General features: G+C 46.0%; 27 non-coding genes and 2 pseudogenes across 27 annotated transcripts; all 29 read left to right on the top strand.

Moving 5' to 3' along the window:
- The first annotated feature begins 309 nt into the window (after window positions 1-309).
- Window positions 310-473, top strand: LOC139461457 (U1 spliceosomal RNA). The gene has a single exon (XR_011652948.1). It is a non-coding gene; the product is annotated as a U1 spliceosomal RNA (small nuclear RNA).
- Window positions 474-874: 401 nt separating this feature from the next.
- LOC139461497 (U1 spliceosomal RNA) lies at window positions 875-1,038 on the top strand. Its single transcript, XR_011652979.1, has one exon. It is a non-coding gene; the product is annotated as a U1 spliceosomal RNA (small nuclear RNA).
- A 401-nt stretch (window positions 1,039-1,439) lies between these two features.
- On the top strand, window positions 1,440-1,603 carry LOC139461496 (U1 spliceosomal RNA). The gene has a single exon (XR_011652978.1). It is a non-coding gene; the product is annotated as a U1 spliceosomal RNA (small nuclear RNA).
- Window positions 1,604-2,004: 401 nt separating this feature from the next.
- Window positions 2,005-2,168, top strand: LOC139461495 (U1 spliceosomal RNA). The gene has a single exon (XR_011652977.1). It is a non-coding gene; the product is annotated as a U1 spliceosomal RNA (small nuclear RNA).
- Window positions 2,169-2,569: 401 nt separating this feature from the next.
- LOC139461494 (U1 spliceosomal RNA) lies at window positions 2,570-2,733 on the top strand. The gene has a single exon (XR_011652976.1). It is a non-coding gene; the product is annotated as a U1 spliceosomal RNA (small nuclear RNA).
- Window positions 2,734-3,134: 401 nt separating this feature from the next.
- LOC139461450 (U1 spliceosomal RNA) lies at window positions 3,135-3,298 on the top strand. The gene has a single exon (XR_011652941.1). It is a non-coding gene; the product is annotated as a U1 spliceosomal RNA (small nuclear RNA).
- Window positions 3,299-3,699: 401 nt separating this feature from the next.
- LOC139461493 (U1 spliceosomal RNA) lies at window positions 3,700-3,863 on the top strand. Its single transcript, XR_011652975.1, has one exon. It is a non-coding gene; the product is annotated as a U1 spliceosomal RNA (small nuclear RNA).
- A 401-nt stretch (window positions 3,864-4,264) lies between these two features.
- LOC139461466 (U1 spliceosomal RNA) lies at window positions 4,265-4,428 on the top strand. The gene has a single exon (XR_011652955.1). It is a non-coding gene; the product is annotated as a U1 spliceosomal RNA (small nuclear RNA).
- Window positions 4,429-4,829: 401 nt separating this feature from the next.
- Window positions 4,830-4,993, top strand: LOC139461492 (U1 spliceosomal RNA). The gene has a single exon (XR_011652974.1). It is a non-coding gene; the product is annotated as a U1 spliceosomal RNA (small nuclear RNA).
- Window positions 4,994-5,394: 401 nt separating this feature from the next.
- LOC139461456 (U1 spliceosomal RNA) lies at window positions 5,395-5,558 on the top strand. The gene has a single exon (XR_011652947.1). It is a non-coding gene; the product is annotated as a U1 spliceosomal RNA (small nuclear RNA).
- A 401-nt stretch (window positions 5,559-5,959) lies between these two features.
- LOC139461470 (U1 spliceosomal RNA) lies at window positions 5,960-6,085 on the top strand (annotated as a pseudogene).
- A 408-nt stretch (window positions 6,086-6,493) lies between these two features.
- On the top strand, window positions 6,494-6,657 carry LOC139461491 (U1 spliceosomal RNA). Its single transcript, XR_011652973.1, has one exon. It is a non-coding gene; the product is annotated as a U1 spliceosomal RNA (small nuclear RNA).
- A 401-nt stretch (window positions 6,658-7,058) lies between these two features.
- Window positions 7,059-7,222, top strand: LOC139461489 (U1 spliceosomal RNA). The gene has a single exon (XR_011652971.1). It is a non-coding gene; the product is annotated as a U1 spliceosomal RNA (small nuclear RNA).
- Window positions 7,223-7,623: 401 nt separating this feature from the next.
- Window positions 7,624-7,787, top strand: LOC139461488 (U1 spliceosomal RNA). Its single transcript, XR_011652970.1, has one exon. It is a non-coding gene; the product is annotated as a U1 spliceosomal RNA (small nuclear RNA).
- A 401-nt stretch (window positions 7,788-8,188) lies between these two features.
- Window positions 8,189-8,352, top strand: LOC139461487 (U1 spliceosomal RNA). The gene has a single exon (XR_011652969.1). It is a non-coding gene; the product is annotated as a U1 spliceosomal RNA (small nuclear RNA).
- A 401-nt stretch (window positions 8,353-8,753) lies between these two features.
- On the top strand, window positions 8,754-8,879 carry LOC139461469 (U1 spliceosomal RNA; annotated as a pseudogene).
- A 408-nt stretch (window positions 8,880-9,287) lies between these two features.
- Window positions 9,288-9,451, top strand: LOC139461486 (U1 spliceosomal RNA). Its single transcript, XR_011652968.1, has one exon. It is a non-coding gene; the product is annotated as a U1 spliceosomal RNA (small nuclear RNA).
- Window positions 9,452-9,852: 401 nt separating this feature from the next.
- On the top strand, window positions 9,853-10,016 carry LOC139461485 (U1 spliceosomal RNA). Its single transcript, XR_011652967.1, has one exon. It is a non-coding gene; the product is annotated as a U1 spliceosomal RNA (small nuclear RNA).
- A 401-nt stretch (window positions 10,017-10,417) lies between these two features.
- On the top strand, window positions 10,418-10,580 carry LOC139461452 (U1 spliceosomal RNA). Its single transcript, XR_011652943.1, has one exon. It is a non-coding gene; the product is annotated as a U1 spliceosomal RNA (small nuclear RNA).
- Window positions 10,581-10,981: 401 nt separating this feature from the next.
- Window positions 10,982-11,145, top strand: LOC139461484 (U1 spliceosomal RNA). The gene has a single exon (XR_011652966.1). It is a non-coding gene; the product is annotated as a U1 spliceosomal RNA (small nuclear RNA).
- Window positions 11,146-11,546: 401 nt separating this feature from the next.
- On the top strand, window positions 11,547-11,710 carry LOC139461483 (U1 spliceosomal RNA). Its single transcript, XR_011652965.1, has one exon. It is a non-coding gene; the product is annotated as a U1 spliceosomal RNA (small nuclear RNA).
- Window positions 11,711-12,111: 401 nt separating this feature from the next.
- On the top strand, window positions 12,112-12,275 carry LOC139461482 (U1 spliceosomal RNA). The gene has a single exon (XR_011652964.1). It is a non-coding gene; the product is annotated as a U1 spliceosomal RNA (small nuclear RNA).
- A 401-nt stretch (window positions 12,276-12,676) lies between these two features.
- On the top strand, window positions 12,677-12,840 carry LOC139461481 (U1 spliceosomal RNA). Its single transcript, XR_011652963.1, has one exon. It is a non-coding gene; the product is annotated as a U1 spliceosomal RNA (small nuclear RNA).
- A 401-nt stretch (window positions 12,841-13,241) lies between these two features.
- Window positions 13,242-13,405, top strand: LOC139461480 (U1 spliceosomal RNA). The gene has a single exon (XR_011652962.1). It is a non-coding gene; the product is annotated as a U1 spliceosomal RNA (small nuclear RNA).
- A 401-nt stretch (window positions 13,406-13,806) lies between these two features.
- On the top strand, window positions 13,807-13,970 carry LOC139461478 (U1 spliceosomal RNA). Its single transcript, XR_011652960.1, has one exon. It is a non-coding gene; the product is annotated as a U1 spliceosomal RNA (small nuclear RNA).
- Window positions 13,971-14,371: 401 nt separating this feature from the next.
- Window positions 14,372-14,535, top strand: LOC139461477 (U1 spliceosomal RNA). The gene has a single exon (XR_011652959.1). It is a non-coding gene; the product is annotated as a U1 spliceosomal RNA (small nuclear RNA).
- A 402-nt stretch (window positions 14,536-14,937) lies between these two features.
- Window positions 14,938-15,101, top strand: LOC139461476 (U1 spliceosomal RNA). Its single transcript, XR_011652958.1, has one exon. It is a non-coding gene; the product is annotated as a U1 spliceosomal RNA (small nuclear RNA).
- A 401-nt stretch (window positions 15,102-15,502) lies between these two features.
- LOC139461467 (U1 spliceosomal RNA) lies at window positions 15,503-15,666 on the top strand. Its single transcript, XR_011652956.1, has one exon. It is a non-coding gene; the product is annotated as a U1 spliceosomal RNA (small nuclear RNA).
- Window positions 15,667-16,067: 401 nt separating this feature from the next.
- Window positions 16,068-16,231, top strand: LOC139461454 (U1 spliceosomal RNA). Its single transcript, XR_011652945.1, has one exon. It is a non-coding gene; the product is annotated as a U1 spliceosomal RNA (small nuclear RNA).
- The last annotated feature ends 260 nt before the right edge of the window (window positions 16,232-16,491 follow it).

The following is a 16,491-nucleotide window of genomic DNA, read 5'->3' as shown; positions in this document are numbered from 1 at the left end:
CGAGTAGCTCCCAAGGAGAAAGATAGGACCCGGAAGGAAACTTGGGTGTTGACATGGAAGTTGCCTCCCCTGGGTACCTGGCGTCAGGTGCATGTCCCTGCAGCCTAAAATGCAAATAAAGCCATTTCTGTCTGTTTTTTCCTGTCAATAATCTTTGCATAAAGCGAACGGGTGAATGTAGTGCCATGTACAGGGAAGTATATACATGTTTGAACAGAAACGGAATATATGTGAAGTGTTGTTTAAAACACACCTGAGTGAGGTGATGTGCATGTTTGTAGCGATGGTTAGGAAGCTGCAGTTTCAGGCATACTTACCTGGCACAGGCTTTACAGTGATCCGCAAGGCTGTGGGCCCGGGGCGAGACCTTTCCATTGCACATCGGCTTGCTTGACCCCTGCGATCATCCCAAATGTGGACGACTCGGGTGCGCAATTTATAAGTGTGGGGGACTGCGTTCGCGCTCTCCCCTGGAAAAACCAATCAAAAATAGAAATGCCTTTTTTTTCATTCTATTTGTCTATCATGACATGTTCAGTTGTTGTGATTGTTGTGTTTGTTTTGCCGAGTAGCTCCCAAGGAGAAAGATAGGACCCGGAAGGAAACTTGGGTGTTGACATGGAAGTTGCCTCCCCTGGGTACCTGGCGTCAGGTGCATGTCTATGCAGCCTAAAATGCAAATAAAGCCATTTCTGTCTGTTTTTTCCTGTCAATAATCTTTGCATAAAGCGAACGGGTGAATGTAGTGCCATGTACAGGGAAGTATATACATGTTTGAACAGAAACGGAATATATGTGAAGTGTTGTTTAAAACACACCTGAGTGAGGTGATGTGCATGTTTGTAGCGATGGTTAGGAAGCTGCAGTTTCAGGCATACTTACCTGGCACAGGCTTTACAGTGATCCGCAAGGCTGTGGGCCCGGGGCGAGACCTTTCCATTGCACATCGGCTTGGTTGACCCCTGCGATCATCCCAAATGTGGACGACTCGGGTGCGCAATTTATAAGTGTGGGGGACTGCGTTCGCGCTCTCCCCTGGAAAAACCAATCAAAAATAGAAATGCCTTTTTTTTCATTCTATTTGTCTATCATGACATGTTCAGTTGTTGTGATTGTTGTGTTTGTTTTGCCGAGTAGCTCCCAAGGAGAAAGATAGGACCCGGAAGGAAACTTGGGTGTTGACATGGAAGTTGCCTCCCCTGGGTACCTGGCGTCAGGTGCATGTACATGCAGCCTAAAATGCAAATAAAGCCATTTCTGTCTGTTTTTTCCTGTCAATAATCTTTGCATAAAGCGAACGGGTGAATGTAGTGCCATGTACAGGGAAGTATATACATGTTTGAACAGAAACGGAATATATGTGAAGTGTTGTTTAAAACACACCTGAGTGAGGTGATGTGCATGTTTGTAGCGATGGTTAGGAAGCTGCAGTTTCAGGCATACTTACCTGGCACAGGCTTTACAGTGATCCGCAAGGCTGTGGGCCCGGGGCGAGACCTTTCCATTGCACATCGGCTTGGTTGACCCCTGCGATCATCCCAAATGTGGACGACTCGGGTGCGCAATTTATAAGTGTGGGGGACTGCGTTCGCGCTCTCCCCTGGAAAAACCAATCAAAAATAGAAATGCCTTTTTTTTCATTCTATTTGTCTATCATGACATGTTCAGTTGTTGTGATTGTTGTGTTTGTTTTGCCGAGTAGCTCCCAAGGAGAAAGATAGGACCCGGAAGGAAACTTGGGTGTTGACATGGAAGTTGCCTCCCCTGGGTACCTGGCGTCAGGTGCATGTCTATGCAGCCTAAAATGCAAATAAAGCCATTTCTGTCTGTTTTTTCCTGTCAATAATCTTTGCATAAAGCGAACGGGTGAATGTAGTGCCATGTACAGGGAAGTATATACATGTTTGAACAGAAACGGAATATATGTGAAGTGTTGTTTAAAACACACCTGAGTGAGGTGATGTGCATGTTTGTAGCGATGGTTAGGAAGCTGCAGTTTCAGGCATACTTACCTGGCACAGGCTTTACAGTGATCCGCAAGGCTGTGGGCCCGGGGCGAGACCTTTCCATTGCACATCGGCTTGGTTGACCCCTGCGATCATCCCAAATGTGGACGACTCGGGTGCGCAATTTATAAGTGTGGGGGACTGCGTTCGCGCTCTCCCCTGGAAAAACCAATCAAAAATCGAAATGCCTTTTTTTTCATTCTATTTGTCTATCATGACATGTTCAGTTGTTGTGATTGTTGTGTTTGTTTTGCCGAGTAGCTCCCAAGGAGAAAGATAGGACCCGGAAGGAAACTTGGGTGTTGACATGGAAGTTGCCTCCCCTGGGTACCTGGCGTCAGGTGCATGTCTATGCAGCCTAAAATGCAAATAAAGCCATTTCTGTCTGTTTTTTCCTGTCAATAATCTTTGCATAAAGCGAACGGGTGAATGTAGTGCCATGTACAGGGAAGTATATACATGTTTGAACAGAAACGGAATATATGTGAAGTGTTGTTTAAAACACACCTGAGTGAGGTGATGTGCATGTTTGTAGCGATGGTTAGGAAGCTGCAGTTTCAGGCATACTTACCTGGCACAGGCTTTACAGTGATCCGCAAGGCTGTGGGCCCGGGGCGAGACCTTTCCATTGCACATCGGCTTGGTTGACCCCTGCGATCATCCCAAATGTGGACGACTCGGGTGCGCAATTTATAAGTGTGGGGGACTGCGTTCGCGCTCTCCCCTGGAAAAACCAATCAAAAATAGAAATGCCTTTTTTTTCATTCTATTTGTCTATCATGACATGTTCAGTTGTTGTGATTGTTGTGTTTGTTTTGCCGAGTAGCTCCCAAGGAGAAAGATAGGACCCGGAAGGAAACTTGGGTGTTGACATGGAAGTTGCCTCCCCTGGGTACCTGGCGTCAGGTGCATGTCTATGCAGCCTAAAATGCAAATAAAGCCATTTCTGTCTGTTTTTTCCTGTCAATAATCTTTGCATAAAGCGAACGGGTGAATGTAGTGCCATGTACAGGGAAGTATATACATGTTTGAACAGAAACGGAATATATGTGAAGTGTTGTTTAAAACACACCTGAGTGAGGTGATGTGCATGTTTGTAGCGATGGTTAGGAAGCTGCAGTTTCAGCCATACTTACCTGGCACAGGCTGTACAGTGATCCGCAAGGCTGTGGGCCCGGGGCGAGACCTTTCCATTGCACATCGGCTTGGTTGACCCCTGCGATCATCCCAAATGTGGACGACTCGGGTGCGCAATTTATAAGTGTGGGGGACTGCGTTCGCGCTCTCCCCTGGAAAAACCAATCAAAAATAGAAATGCCTTTTTTTTCATTCTATTTGTCTATCATGACATGTTCAGTTGTTGTGATTGTTGTGTTTGTTTTGCCGAGTAGCTCCCAAGGAGAAAGATAGGACCCGGAAGGAAACTTGGGTGTTGACATGGAAGTTGCCTCCCCTGGGTACCTGGCGTCAGGTGCATGTCTATGCAGCCTAAAATGCAAATAAAGCCATTTCTGTCTGTTTTTTCCTGTCAATAATCTTTGCATAAAGCGAACGGGTGAATGTAGTGCCATGTACAGGGAAGTATATACATGTTTGAACAGAAACGGAATATATGTGAAGTGTTGTTTAAAACACACCTGAGTGAGGTGATGTGCATGTTTGTAGCGATGGTTAGGAAGCTGCAGTTTCAGGCATACTTACCTGGCACAGGCTTTACAGTGATCCGCAAGGCTGTGGGCCCGGGGCGAGACCTTTCCATTGCACATCGGCTTGGTTGACCCCTGCGATCATCCCAAATGTGGACGACTCGGGTGCGCAATTTATAAGTGTGGGGGACTGCGTTCGCGCTCTCCCCTGGAAAAACCAATCAAAAATAGAAATGCCTTTTTTTTCATTCTATTTGTCTATCATGACATGTTCAGTTGTTGTGATTGTTGTGTTTGTTTTGCCGAGTAGCTCCCAAGGAGAAAGATAGGACCCGGAAGGAAACTTGGGTGTTGACATGGAAGTTGCCTCCCCTGGGTACCTGGCGTCAGGTGCATGTCTATGCAGCCTAAAATGCAAATAAAGCCATTTCTGTCTGTTTTTTCCTGTCAATAATCTTTGCATAAAGCGAACGGGTGAATGTAGTGCCATGTACAGGGAAGTATATACATGTTTGAACAGAAACGGAATATATGTGAAGTGTTGTTTAAAACACACCTGAGTGAGGTGATGTGCATGTTTGTAGCGATGGTTAGGAAGCTGCAGTTTCAGGCATACTTACCTGGCACAGGCTTTACAGTGATCCGCAAGGCTGTGGGCCCGGGGCGAGACCTTTCCATTGCACATCGGCTTGGTTGACCCCTGCGATCATCCCAAATGTGGACGACTCCGGTGCGCAATTTATAAGTGTGGGGGACTGCGTTCGCGCTCTCCCCTGGAAAAACCAATCAAAAATAGAAATGCCTTTTTTTTCATTCTATTTGTCTATCATGACATGTTCAGTTGTTGTGATTGTTGTGTTTGTTTTGCCGAGTAGCTCCCAAGGAGAAAGATAGGACCCGGAAGGAAACTTGGGTGTTGACATGGAAGTTGCCTCCCCTGGGTACCTGGCGTCAGGTGCATGTCTATGCAGCCTAAAATGCAAATAAAGCCATTTCTGTCTGTTTTTTCCTGTCAATAATCTTTGCATAAAGCGAACGGGTGAATGTAGTGCCATGTACAGGGAAGTATATACATGTTTGAACAGAAACGGAATATATGTGAAGTGTTGTTTAAAACACACCTGAGTGAGGTGATGTGCATGTTTGTAGCGATGGTTAGGAAGCTGCAGTTTCAGGCATACTTACCTGGCACAGGCTTTACAGTGATCCGCAAGGCTGTGGGCCCGGGGCGAGACCTTTCCATTGCACATCGGCTTGGTTGACCCCTGCGATCATCCCAAATGTGGACGACTCGGGTGCGCAATTTATAAGTGTGGGGGACTGCGTTCGCGCTCTCCCCTGGAAAAACCAATCAAAAATAGAAATGCCTTTTTTTTCATTCTATTTGTCTATCATGACATGTTCAGTTGTTGTGATTGTTGTGTTTGTTTTGCCGAGTAGCTCCCAAGGAGAAAGATAGGACCCGGAAGGAAACTTGGGTGTTGACATGGAAGTTGCCTCCCCTGGGTACCTGGCGTCAGGTGCATGTCCCTGCAGCCTAAAATGCAAATAAAGCCATTTATGTCTGTTTTTTCCTGTCAATAATCTTTGCATAAAGCGAACGGGTGAATGTAGTGCCATGTACAGGGAAGTATATACATGTTTGAACAGAAACGGAATATATGTGAAGTGTTGTTTAAAACACACCTGAGTGAGGTGATGTGCATGTTTGTAGCGATGGTTAGGAAGCTGCAGTTTCAGGCATACTTACCTGGCACAGGCTTTACAGTGATCCGCAAGGCTGTGGGCCCGGGGCGAGACCTTTCCATTGCACATCGGCTTGCTTGACCCCTGCGATCATCCCAAATGTGGACGACTCGGGTGCGCAATTTATAAGTGTGGGGGACTGCGTTCGCGCTCTCCCCTGGAAAAACCAATCAAAAATAGAAATGCCTTTTTTTTCATTCTATTTGTCTATCATGACATGTTCAGTTGTTGTGATTGTTGTGTTTGTTTTGCCGAGTAGCTCCCAAGGAGAAAGATAGGACCCGGAAGGAAACTTGGGTGTTGACATGGAAGTTGCCTCCCCTGGGTACCTGGCGTCAGGTGCATGTCTATGCAGCCTAAAATGCAAATAAAGCCATTTCTGTCTGTTTTTTCCTGTCAATAATCTTCGCATAAAGCGAACGGGTGAATGTAGTGCCATGTACAGGGAAGTATATACATGTTTGAACAGAAACGGAATATATGTGAAGTGTTGTTTAAAACACACCTGAGTGAGGTGATGTGCATGTTTGTAGCGATGGTTAGGAAGCTGCAGTTTCAGGCATACTTACCTGGCACAGGCTTTACAGTGATCCGCAAGGCTGTGGGCCCGGGGCGAGACCTTTCCATTGCACATCGGCTTGGTTGACCCCTGCGATCATCCCATAAGTGGACGACTCGGGTGCGCTCTCCCCTGGAAAAACCAATCAAAAATAGAAATGCCTTTTTTTTCATTCTATTTGTCTATCATGACATGTTCAGTTGTTGTGATTGTTGTGTTTGTTTTGCCGAGTAGCTCCCAAGGAGAAAGATAGGACCCGGAAGGAAACTTGGGTGTTGACATGGAAGTTGCCTCCCCTGGGTACCTGGCGTCAGGTGCATGTCTATGCAGCCTAAAATGCAAATAAAGCCATTTCTGTCTGTTTTTTCCTGTCAATAATCTTTGCATAAAGCGAACGGGTGAATGTAGTGCCATGTACAGGGAAGTATATACATGTTTGAACAGAAACGGAATATATGTGAAGTGTTGTTTAAAACACACCTGAGTGAGGTGATGTGCATGTTTGTAGCGATGGTTAGGAAGCTGCAGTTTCAGGCATACTTACCTGGCACAGGCTTTACAGTGATCCGCAAGGCTGTGGGCCCGGGGCGAGACCTTTCCATTGCACATCGGCTTGGTTGACCCCTGCGATCATCCCAAATGTGGACGACTCGGGTGCGCAATTTATAAGTGTGGGGGACTGCGTTCGCGCTCTCCCCTGGAAAAACCAATCAAAAATAGAAATGCCTTTTTTTTCATTCTATTTGTCTATCATGACATGTTCAGTTGTTGTGATTGTTGTGTTTGTTTTGCCGAGTAGCTCCCAAGGAGAAAGATAGGACCCGGAAGGAAACTTGGGTGTTGACATGGAAGTTGCCTCCCCTGGGTACCTGGCGTCAGGTGCATGTCTATGCAGCCTAAAATGCAAATAAAGCCATTTCTGTCTGTTTTTTCCTGTCAATAATCTTTGCATAAAGCGAACGGGTGAATGTAGTGCCATGTACAGGGAAGTATATACATGTTTGAACAGAAACGGAATATATGTGAAGTGTTGTTTAAAACACACCTGAGTGAGGTGATGTGCATGTTTGTAGCGATGGTTAGGAAGCTGCAGTTTCAGGCATACTTACCTGGCACAGGCTTTACAGTGATCCGCAAGGCTGTGGGCCCGGGGCGAGACCTTTCCATTGCACATCGGCTTGGTTGACCCCTGCGATCATCCCAAATGTGGACGACTCGGGTGCGCAATTTATAAGTGTGGGGGACTGCGTTCGCGCTCTCCCCTGGAAAAACCAATCAAAAATAGAAATGCCTTTTTTTTCATTCTATTTGTCTATCATGACATGTTCAGTTGTTGTGATTGTTGTGTTTGTTTTGCCGAGTAGCTCCCAAGGAGAAAGATAGGACCCGGAAGGAAACTTGGGTGTTGACATGGAAGTTGCCTCCCCTGGGTACCTGGCGTCAGGTGCATGTCTATGCAGCCTAAAATGCAAATAAAGCCATTTCTGTCTGTTTTTTCCTGTCAATAATCTTTGCATAAAGCGAACGGGTGAATGTAGTGCCATGTACAGGGAAGTATATACATGTTTGAACAGAAACGGAATATATGTGAAGTGTTGTTTAAAACACACCTGAGTGAGGTGATGTGCATGTTTGTAGCGATGGTTAGGAAGCTGCAGTTTCAGGCATACTTACCTGGCACAGGCTTTACAGTGATCCGCAAGGCTGTGGGCCCGGGGCGAGACCTTTCCATTGCACATCGGCTTGGTTGACCCCTGCGATCATCCCAAATGTGGACGACTCGGGTGCGCAATTTATAAGTGTGGGGGACTGCGTTCGCGCTCTCCCCTGGAAAAACCAATCAAAAATTGAAATGCCTTTTTTTTCATTCTATTTGTCTATCATGACATGTTCAGTTGTTGTGATTGTTGTGTTTGTTTTGCCGAGTAGCTCCCAAGGAGAAAGATAGGACCCGGAAGGAAACTTGGGTGTTGACATGGAAGTTGCCTCCCCTGGGTACCTGGCGTCAGGTGCATGTCTATGCAGCCTAAAATGCAAATAAAGCCATTTCTGTCTGTTTTTTCCTGTCAATAATCTTTGCATAAAGCGAACGGGTGAATGTAGTGCCATGTACAGGGAAGTATATACATGTTTGAACAGAAACGGAATATATGTGAAGTGTTGTTTAAAACACACCTGAGTGAGGTGATGTGCATGTTTGTAGCGATGGTTAGGAAGCTGCAGTTTCAGGCATACTTACCTGGCACAGGCTTTACAGTGATCCGCAAGGCTGTGGGCCCGGGGCGAGACCTTTCCATTGCACATCGGCTTGGTTGACCCCTGCGATCATCCCAAATGTGGACGACTCGGGTGCGCAATTTATAAGTGTGGGGGACTGCGTTCGCGCTCTCCCCTGGAAAAACCAATCAAAAATAGAAATGCCTTTTTTTTCATTCTATTTGTCTATCATGACATGTTCAGTTGTTGTGATTGTTGTGTTTGTTTTGCCGAGTAGCTCCCAAGGAGAAAGATAGGACCCGGAAGGAAACTTGGGTGTTGACATGGAAGTTGCCTCCCCTGGGTACCTGGCGTCAGGTGCATGTCTATGCAGCCTAAAATGCAAATAAAGCCATTTCTGTCTGTTTTTTCCTGTCAATAATCTTTGCATAAAGCGAACGGGTGAATGTAGTGCCATGTACAGGGAAGTATATACATGTTTGAACAGAAACGGAATATATGTGAAGTGTTGTTTAAAACACACCTGAGTGAGGTGATGTGCATGTTTGTAGCGATGGTTAGGAAGCTGCAGTTTCAGGCATACTTACCTGGCACAGGCTTTACAGTGATCCGCAAGGCTGTGGGCCCGGGGCGAGACCTTTCCATTGCACATCGGCTTGGTTGACCCCTGCGATCATCCCATAAGTGGACGACTCGGGTGCGCTCTCCCCTGGAAAAACCAATCAAAAATAGAAATGCCTTTTTTTTCATTCTATTTGTCTATCATGACATGTTCAGTTGTTGTGATTGTTGTGTTTGTTTTGCCGAGTAGCTCCCAAGGAGAAAGATAGGACCCGGAAGGAAACTTGGGTGTTGACATGGAAGTTGCCTCCCCTGGGTACCTGGCGTCAGGTGCATGTCTATGCAGCCTAAAATGCAAATAAAGCCATTTCTGTCTGTTTTTTCCTGTCAATAATCTTTGCATAAAGCGAACGGGTGAATGTAGTGCCATGTACAGGGAAGTATATACATGTTTGAACAGAAACGGAATATATGTGAAGTGTTGTTTAAAACACACCTGAGTGAGGTGATGTGCATGTTTGTAGCGATGGTTAGGAAGCTGCAGTTTCAGGCATACTTACCTGGCACAGGCTTTACAGTGATCCGCAAGGCTGTGGGCCCGGGGCGAGACCTTTCCATTGCACATCGGCTTGGTTGACCCCTGCGATCATCCCAAATGTGGACGACTCGGGTGCGCAATTTATAAGTGTGGGGGACTGCGTTCGCGCTCTCCCCTGGAAAAACCAATCAAAAATAGAAATGCCTTTTTTTTCATTCTATTTGTCTATCATGACATGTTCAGTTGTTGTGATTGTTGTGTTTGTTTTGCCGAGTAGCTCCCAAGGAGAAAGATAGGACCCGGAAGGAAACTTGGGTGTTGACATGGAAGTTGCCTCCCCTGGGTACCTGGCGTCAGGTGCATGTCTATGCAGCCTAAAATGCAAATAAAGCCATTTCTGTCTGTTTTTTCCTGTCAATAATCTTTGCATAAAGCGAACGGGTGAATGTAGTGCCATGTACAGGGAAGTATATACATGTTTGAACAGAAACGGAATATATGTGAAGTGTTGTTTAAAACACACCTGAGTGAGGTGATGTGCATGTTTGTAGCGATGGTTAGGAAGCTGCAGTTTCAGGCATACTTACCTGGCACAGGCTTTACAGTGATCCGCAAGGCTGTGGGCCCGGGGCGAGACCTTTCCATTGCACATCGGCTTGGTTGACCCCTGCGATCATCCCAAATGTGGACGACTCGGGTGCGCAATTTATAAGTGTGGGGGACTGCGTTCGCGCTCTCCCCTGGAAAAACCAATCAAAAATAGAAATGCCTTTTTTTTCATTCTATTTGTCTATCATGACATGTTCAGTTGTTGTGATTGTTGTGTTTGTTTTGCCGAGTAGCTCCCAAGGAGAAAGATAGGACCCGGAAGGAAACTTGGGTGTTGACATGGAAGTTGCCTCCCCTGGGTACCTGGCGTCAGGTGCATGTCTATGCAGCCTAAAATGCAAATAAAGCCATTTCTGTCTGTTTTTTCCTGTCAATAATCTTTGCATAAAGCGAACGGGTGAATGTAGTGCCATGTACAGGGAAGTATATACATGTTTGAACAGAAACGGAATATATGTGAAGTGTTGTTTAAAACACACCTGAGTGAGGTGATGTGCATGTTTGTAGCGATGGTTAGGAAGCTGCAGTTTCAGGCATACTTACCTGGCACAGGCTTTACAGTGATCCGCAAGGCTGTGGGCCGGGGCGAGACCTTTCCATTGCACATCGGCTTGGTTGACCCCTGCGATCATCCCAAATGTGGACGACTCGGGTGCGCAATTTATAAGTGTGGGGGACTGCGTTCGCGCTCTCCCCTGGAAAAACCAATCAAAAATAGAAATGCCTTTTTTTTCATTCTATTTGTCTATCATGACATGTTCAGTTGTTGTGATTGTTGTGTTTGTTTTGCCGAGTAGCTCCCAAGGAGAAAGATAGGACCCGGAAGGAAACTTGGGTGTTGACATGGAAGTTGCCTCCCCTGGGTACCTGGCGTCAGGTGCATGTCTATGCAGCCTAAAATGCAAATAAAGCCATTTCTGTCTGTTTTTTCCTGTCAATAATCTTTGCATAAAGCGAACGGGTGAATGTAGTGCCATGTACAGGGAAGTATATACATGTTTGAACAGAAACGGAATATATGTGAAGTGTTGTTTAAAACACACCTGAGTGAGGTGATGTGCATGTTTGTAGCGATGGTTAGGAAGCTGCAGTTTCAGGCATACTTACCTGGCACAGGCTTTACAGTGATCCGCAAGGCTGTGGGCCCGGGGCGAGACCTTTCCATTGCACATCGGCTTGGTTGACCCCTGCGATCATCCCAAATGTGGACGACTCGGGTGCGCAATTTATAAGTGTGGGGGACTGCGTTCGCGCTCTCCCCTGGAAAAACCAATCAAAAATAGAAATGCCTTTTTTTTCATTCTATTTGTCTATCATGACATGTTCAGTTGTTGTGATTGTTGTGTTTGTTTTGCCGAGTAGCTCCCAAGGAGAAAGATAGGACCCGGAAGGAAACTTGGGTGTTGACATGGAAGTTGCCTCCCCTGGGTACCTGGCGTCAGGTGCATGTCTATGCAGCCTAAAATGCAAATAAAGCCATTTCTGTCTGTTTTTTCCTGTCAATAATCTTTGCATAAAGCGAACGGGTGAATGTAGTGCCATGTACAGGGAAGTATATACATGTTTGAACAGAAACGGAATATATGTGAAGTGTTGTTTAAAACACACCTGAGTGAGGTGATGTGCATGTTTGTAGCGATGGTTAGGAAGCTGCAGTTTCAGGCATACTTACCTGGCACAGGCTTTACAGTGATCCGCAAGGCTGTGGGCCCGGGGCGAGACCTTTCCATTGCACATCGGCTTGGTTGACCCCTGCGATCATCCCAAATGTGGACGACTCGGGTGCGCAATTTATAAGTGTGGGGGACTGCGTTCGCGCTCTCCCCTGGAAAAACCAATCAAAAATAGAAATGCCTTTTTTTTCATTCTATTTGTCTATCATGACATGTTCAGTTGTTGTGATTGTTGTGTTTGTTTTGCCGAGTAGCTCCCAAGGAGAAAGATAGGACCCGGAAGGAAACTTGGGTGTTGACATGGAAGTTGCCTCCCCTGGGTACCTGGCGTCAGGTGCATGTCTATGCAGCCTAAAATGCAAATAAAGCCATTTCTGTCTGTTTTTTCCTGTCAATAATCTTTGCATAAAGCGAACGGGTGAATGTAGTGCCATGTACAGGGAAGTATATACATGTTTGAACAGAAACGGAATATATGTGAAGTGTTGTTTAAAACACACCTGAGTGAGGTGATGTGCATGTTTGTAGCGATGGTTAGGAAGCTGCAGTTTCAGGCATACTTACCTGGCACAGGCTTTACAGTGATCCGCAAGGCTGTGGGCCCGGGGCGAGACCTTTCCATTGCACATCGGCTTGGTTGACCCCTGCGATCATCCCAAATGTGGACGACTCGGGTGCGCAATTTATAAGTGTGGGGGACTGCGTTCGCGCTCTCCCCTGGAAAAACCAATCAAAAATAGAAATGCCTTTTTTTTCATTCTATTTGTCTATCATGACATGTTCAGTTGTTGTGATTGTTGTGTTTGTTTTGCCGAGTAGCTCCCAAGGAGAAAGATAGGACCCGGAAGGAAACTTGGGTGTTGACATGGAAGTTGCCTCCCCTGGGTACCTGGCGTCAGGTGCATGTCTATGCAGCCTAAAATGCAAATAAAGCCATTTCTGTCTGTTTTTTCCTGTCAATAATCTTTGCATAAAGCGAACGGGTGAATGTAGTGCCATGTACAGGGAAGTATATACATGTTTGAACAGAAACGGAATATATGTGAAGTGTTGTTTAAAACACACCTGAGTGAGGTGATGTGCATGTTTGTAGCGATGGTTAGGAAGCTGCAGTTTCAGGCATACTTACCTGGCACAGGCTTTACAGTGATCCGCAAGGCTGTGGGCCCGGGGCGAGACCTTTCCATTGCACATCGGCTTGGTTGACCCCTGCGATCATCCCAAATGTGGACGACTCGGGTGCGCAATTTATAAGTGTGGGGGACTGCGTTCGCGCTCTCCCCTGGAAAAACCAATCAAAAATAGAAATGCCTTTTTTTTCATTCTATTTGTCTATCATGACATGTTCAGTTGTTGTGATTGTTGTGTTTGTTTTGCCGAGTAGCTCCCAAGGAGAAAGATAGGACCCGGAAGGAAACTTGGGTGTTGACATGGAAGTTGCCTCCCCTGGGTACCTGGCGTCAGGTGCATGTCTATGCAGCCTAAAATGCAAATAAAGCCATTTCTGTCTGTTTTTTCCTGTCAATAATCTTTGCATAAAGCGAACGGGTGAATGTAGTGCCATGTACAGGGAAGTATATACATGTTTGAACAGAAACGGAATATATGTGAAGTGTTGTTTAAAACACACCTGAGTGAGGTGATGTGCATGTTTGTAGCGATGGTTAGGAAGCTGCAGTTTCAGGCATACTTACCTGGCACAGGCTTTACAGTGATCCGCAAGGCTGTGGGCCCGGGGCGAGACCTTTCCATTGCACATCGGCTTGGTTGACCCCTGCGATCATCCCAAATGTGGACGACTCGGGTGCGCAATTTATAAGTGTGGGGGACTGCGTTCGCGCTCTCCCCTGGAAAAACCAATCAAAAATAGAAATGCCTTTTTTTTCATTCTATTTGTCTATCATGACATGTTCAGTTGTTGTGATTGTTGTGTTTGTTTTGCCGAGTAGCTCCCAAGGAGAAAGATAGGACCCGGAAGGAAACTTGGGTGTTGACATGGAAGTTGCCTCCCCTGGGTACCTGGCGTCAGGTGCATGTCTATGCAGCCTAAAATGCAAATAAAGCCATTTCTGTCTGTTTTTTCCTGTCAATAATCTTTGCATAAAGCGAACGGGTGAATGTAGTGCCATGTACAGGGAAGTATATACATGTTTGAACAGAAACGGAATATATGTGAAGTGTTGTTTAAAACACACCTGAGTGAGGTGATGTGCATGTTTGTAGCGATGGTTAGGAAGCTGCAGTTTCAGGCATACTTACCTGGCACAGGCTTTACAGTGATCCGCAAGGCTGTGGGCCCGGGGCGAGACCTTTCCATTGCACATCGGCTTGGTTGACCCCTGCGATCATCCCAAATGTGGACGACTCGGGTGCGCAATTTATAAGTGTGGGGGACTGCGTTCGCGCTCTCCCCTGGAAAAACCAATCAAAAATAGAAATGCCTTTTTTTTCATTCTATTTGTCTATCATGACATGTTCAGTTGTTGTGATTGTTGTGTTTGTTTTGCCGAGTAGCTCCCAAGGAGAAAGATAGGACCCGGAAGGAAACTTGGGTGTTGACATGGAAGTTGCCTCCCCTGGGTACCTGGCGTCAGGTGCATGTCTATGCAGCCTAAAATGCAAATAAAGCCATTTCTGTCTGTTTTTTCCTGTCAATAATCTTTGCATAAAGCGAACGGGTGAATGTAGTGCCATGTACAGGGAAGTATATACATGTTTGAACAGAAACGGAATATATGTGAAGTGTTGTTTAAAACACACCTGAGTGAGGTGATGTGCATGTTTGTAGCGATGGTTAGGAAGCTGCAGTTTCAGGCATACTTACCTGGCACAGGCTTTACAGTGATCCGCAAGGCTGTGGGCCCGGGGCGAGACCTTTCCATTGCACATCGGCTTGGTTGACCCCTGCGATCATCCCAAATGTGGACGACTCGGGTGCGCAATTTATAAGTGTGGGGGACTGCGTTCGCGCTCTCCCCTGGAAAAACCAATCAAAAATAGAAATGCCTTTTTTTTCATTCTATTTGTCTATCATGACATGTTCAGTTGTTGTGATTGTTGTGTTTGTTTTGCCGAGTAGCTCCCAAGGAGAAAGATAGGACCCGGAAGGAAACTTGGGTGTTGACATGGAAGTTGCCTCCCCTGGGTACCTGGCGTCAGGTGCATGTCTATGCAGCCTAAAATGCAAATAAAGCCATTTCTGTCTGTTTTTTTCCTGTCAATAATCTTTGCATAAAGCGAACGGGTGAATGTAGTGCCATGTACAGGGAAGTATATACATGTTTGAACAGAAACGGAATATATGTGAAGTGTTGTTTAAAACACACCTGAGTGAGGTGATGTGCATGTTTGTAGCGATGGTTAGGAAGCTGCAGTTTCAGGCATACTTACCTGGCACAGGCTTTACAGTGATCCGCAAGGCTGTGGGCCCGGGGCGAGACCTTTCCATTGCACATCGGCTTGGTTGACCCCTGCGATCATCCCAAATGTGGACGACTCGGGTGCGCAATTTATAAGTGTGGGGGACTGCGTTCGCGCTCTCCCCTGGAAAAACCAATCAAAAATAGAAATGCCTTTTTTTTCATTCTATTTGTCTATCATGACATGTTCAGTTGTTGTGATTGTTGTGTTTGTTTTGCCGAGTAGCTCCCAAGGAGAAAGATAGGACCCGGAAGGAAACTTGGGTGTTGACATGGAAGTTGCCTCCCCTGGGTACCTGGCGTCAGGTGCATGTCTATGCAGCCTAAAATGCAAATAAAGCCATTTCTGTCTGTTTTTTCCTGTCAATATTCTTTGCATAAAGCGAACGGGTGAATGTAGTGCCATGTACAGGGAAGTATATACATGTTTGAACAGAAACGGAATATATGTGAAGTGTTGTTTAAAACACACCTGAGTGAGGTGATGTGCATGTTTGTAGCGATGGTTAGGAAGCTGCAGTTTCAGGCATACTTACCTGGCACAGGCTTTACAGTGATCCGCAAGGCTGTGGGCCCGGGGCGAGACCTTTCCATTGCACATCGGCTTGGTTGACCCCTGCGATCATCCCAAATGTGGACGACTCGGGTGCGCAATTTATAAGTGTGGGGGACTGCGTTCGCGCTCTCCCCTGGAAAAACCAATCAAAAATAAAAATGCCTTTTTTTTCATTCTATTTGTCTATCATGACATGTTCAGTTGTTGTGATTGTTGTGTTTGTTTTGCCGAGTAGCTCCCAAGGAGAAAGATAGGACCCGGAAGGAAACTTGGGTGTTGACATGGAAGTTGCCTCCCCTGGGTACCTGGCGTCAGGTGCATGTCCATGCAGCCTAAAATGCAAATAAAGCCATTTCTGTCTGTTTTTTCCTGTCAATAATCTTTGCATAAAGCGAACGGGTGAATGTAGTGCCATGTACAGGGAAGTATATACATGTTTGAACAGAAACGGAATATATGTGAAGTGTTGTTTAAAACACACCTGAGTGAGGTGATGTGCATGTTTGTAGCGATGGTTAGGAAGCTGCAGTTTCAGGCATACTTACCTGGCACAGGCTTTACAGTGATCCGCAAGGCTGTGGGCCCGGGGCGAGACCTTTCCATTGCACATCGGCTTGGTTGACCCCTGCGATCATCCCAAATGTGGACGACTCGGGTGCGCAATTTATAAGTGTGGGGGACTGCGTTCGCGCTCTCCCCTGGAAAAACCAATCAAAAATAGAAATGCCTTTTTTTTCATTCTATTTGTCTATCATGACATGTTCAGTTGTTGTGATTGTTGTGTTTGTTTTGCCGAGTAGCTCCCAAGGAGAAAGATAGGACCCGGAAGGAAACTTGGGTGTTGACATGGAAGTTGCCTCCCCTGGGTACCTGGCGTCAGGTGCATGTCTATGCAGCCTAAAATGCAAATAAAGCCATTTCTGTCTGTTTTTTCCTGTCAATAATCTTTGCATAAAGCGAA

Source organism: Haliotis cracherodii, unplaced genomic scaffold (genome assembly GCF_022045235.1).
Source record: "Haliotis cracherodii isolate W230 unplaced genomic scaffold, xgHalCrac1.p SCAF_14, whole genome shotgun sequence".
Taxonomy (NCBI): Eukaryota; Metazoa; Mollusca; class Gastropoda; order Lepetellida; family Haliotidae; genus Haliotis; species Haliotis cracherodii.
Note: the sequence above shows the minus strand (reverse complement) of the source record. Positions and strands in the feature narration are given on the sequence as shown.